Raw genomic sequence first — 3560 nt, 5'->3', positions numbered from 1 at the left:
GTTGATCAATTTGTTTTAGTGAATTAGAGATTGTCCTTCACATCACGGTTAGAATAGTAGGCCAAATTTTACTGGCCCAATTGTTAATTTTGAGCTTTTGGGCCGTTACTTTCCCTTATTGCCGGGGGGGCATTTTCGGATTCATTGCCATAATGCGATTTTCTTGTCAGTCATCGACTCCACCTTAGGGTTTGGAGCACATCCGAAACTAACCATGGCGACTAAGCTCCACTCGCTCCCTCCTCTCTTAGCGTCAGCAAGCCCTCGCCTCCCGAAAGAGAGGATGTCTCCCCACGATAAGCACTAGCTCTTCTTTATTCAGAAGCCAAAGGGCCTTCCTACCAAGTATGAAATCATTGAAACTTTGGATGGTAAGTGGTTGGAGGGTGCGGTCTTATTTGTTTGCCATGTTCTATGAGGTAATTTTTTTTATTTGTAGTCATTGATCATCTTCATTTATTGCTGTTCCATTTATTATGTCTAACCACGATTGCTATTATAGTAGAGTAGGATCTACCAAGTTTCAATAAAATATTACTTCTTCCTCAGATTTGGAGGCAGAATATCTAGGAAGGATGTTGTCAAACTCAATGGTAAAGCTTTTTGTTTGGTTCTCTCCTATTTTCGGAAAGTTGTGCTAATAAGTTTTCTTTTGCTACACAGACATGAACGCCTCGGAGCTTGATAGCACCCTTGAAGTAATATTTAGTGGAAGTTTGACAGATCTTAACCTGGCTTCTTCTTCACCGTAATAGCAACAAATCGTGGTTAGACAAAATAAAAGGGACAACAATAAATCAAGATGATCAATGACTACAAACAAGCAAATTACCATAGAACACGGCAAATAAATAAGATCACACCTTGAACTACTTACGATCTAGCGTGGGCAAGTATCTCACTAAAAGTATCAATGATCTCATACTTAGTAGGAAGGCCCTTTGGCTTCTGCATAAAAAAGAGCTAATGCTTATCGTGGAGAGACATCCTCTCCCTTGGGAGGGGGACATGTTGCCTTGAGGTGGAGGGTTTTGCATCCCTTGGTTGTGCACAGGTTACGTGTCCCAGCACAAATGCCTCGTTGTGTTTAAATTAATGGGTCAGTCATTAAGAGCTTTCCTCTCGTTAGCTCAAGCATTACTTCTCACCCATTCTCCATGGGACTTGGCGTCACAAAGAACTTGTTTGTCCATGTTGCGACTACCAGCCTCGAGGGCCAATTCCAATGGAGTAAGTTCAGACATATTTCTTCATAAAACAATCCAAGTAGGTATTTTTATATGAGATGACTCGAACACATCGTTTAGTTGGTAATCCACACTTGCCTCATTATTATGAATGGGGTTCTTTCAAGTTCATACCTCACATGACAGGTATATATTTTAGAGTTCTTTAGACACCCTAAATATCAATTAGGAGTTGCCACTAGCCTCGTTTATGAGGATTGGCTACATTACCCAATCGAGAAATGGGAGCATTTTCTTGATTCCTACGGAATCGGATATCAATAAATTTAAAGATACAGGTTATGCTAATGTTTTTATTAGCACCTTTTGGGTACCTAATCAGTTGAGCTATCTAAATGATCATGCATTTGTTCTTTGCCATTTTCATGATGTTTAGAATCTCATTAGGTGATTACGCGTGGATGGTTCATTAAGGAATCTAAACTAGCTATAATTCTAGCATTTAAGAAAGGAAACAAGTGAAAAAAAGGAAAGTGCATTGCGTAAGGTAAACTATTCGAAGTGCAAGAACATAGAAAACCTACAACTTATCGAGTATTTATTACAAACTTGAATTGAAAACCTAAAACATGGTTAGGTGACAAATTGGGTACAAAAAGAGATCAGATTCAATGATAAGAACTATGGCCACCTCCTCCATAGTTTACCTCGATGGCGTTAACTTCACACTTGAGCCAATTGAATTATAATGGCAAACAAGTCGTTGATTCAAAACAATAGCAAACAAGAACAAACAAGTTACAAACAAGTTGTTGATTTCGAAACGAGCCTCCGGATCAGTGTTTGTATTGCATACATAACGACCACCCCAAATCACTTAATTGGTTAATTTGTGGTTAGTGATAATCGGTCATCATTTGTATTCACAAAACAGTGGTCAATATCAATTAACCTTAAATTAAGGTCTAAGTGTTCATTGATTTTCCCACACTTGTGCACCATATCTAGCCATTCCTTCAACAAGTACACACATATACATGAAATTCAGTATGTACTTAAGTTAATGGGCCTTGTTTCTCAAATAATCAAACAAAATTAAGTGAATTAATAACATGTCACTTAATTAATTCATTGAAAATGGGATTAATTCACTGAAAATGGGTTGATTATATTTAAAAATGATTCATTAATCAAATGACGTTCAAATGACATGATTCTGGTGCCATTAGAAAGTTTAAAAGTCTCCCTAATCGAAGCGTTATTACATATATATGATATATTGATTTTTTTTTGTTTAAAATATATTTAATTGTTGAATCTGGTGAATCTCACGCTAAGTACCACAAATTTAAAATGAAATTTTGTCAAATTCGACACATGCTGCTGGTGACCAACGGTGAACTAGACGGCACTCACCCACCGGTGAGTTTTGTGTTTCCCAGGGAAAACGAATCTTTGTCATTTTTTGGCTCTATCTATTCCCACGCGCTCTGCCACGCGTGGTTGAGACGGCTTAATCAACGCTCGAGAAGCTTCTATCATCCTATTGCCGTGACGGAACACGCGCTGCTGCGCTGTGGAACAGAGCAGGCATGGGAAATCATTAGCTTTGTCGCCTCCCGGGACATCTGACTGAAAAAATGAAGAAAAGATTTTGTTGATAAATCCCTTACTAGAATAATAAAATAAGAATATTAATTGCTCATTTAAAAATAATGTCTAACAAGGACCGTAAATAGTTAATTAAAAAACAAGGAATGAATGTAAATATGGATTACGTGTAACATAAAAAAAAAATGAATCAGTAAACTTTTTTTATTTGGAGCATAATCTGATATCGAAACAGAATACATATTGAAAATCGAAAATTCCTCTCTTTTCTTAAAGCTTATGGGATATGCTATATACGAACTAAAAATCTATCTTTTAAAAAAAAAATTAAAAAAATGTTGTTTGATAATAATTGAAATGGTTATATACAACTTAAAACCCCAAATTGATAAGACATACACTGACAAATTTACCTCAAAAAGCTAAATTTTATTTATTGTGCGATTTTAAAAAACCCCCAAACCGGTACACCTATGACAAATTTACCCCGACTAACTATAAAAACCCTAAACTGGTATATTTATGACAAATTTACCTCAAATTAATTTATTTGACCACAAAAACCCAAAACTGGTAAATTTGTGATTAATATACCCTCCGAAAAATTAGATTAATACCACAAAAATCACAAAAATGATAAACTATGACAAACAGAGTGTAAAATCCCAAATTGATATACCAATAATCATTGTCACGTGTTATTTAACTTTATAATTTAATAAGAAAATTTAACTAAAACTAATAGAGGGTAAATTTGTCATA

This window comes from Eucalyptus grandis, chromosome 6 (genome assembly GCF_016545825.1).
Source record: "Eucalyptus grandis isolate ANBG69807.140 chromosome 6, ASM1654582v1, whole genome shotgun sequence".
NCBI classification, from domain to species: Eukaryota; Viridiplantae; Streptophyta; class Magnoliopsida; order Myrtales; family Myrtaceae; genus Eucalyptus; species Eucalyptus grandis.
This window is presented reverse-complemented; position numbering follows the sequence as displayed.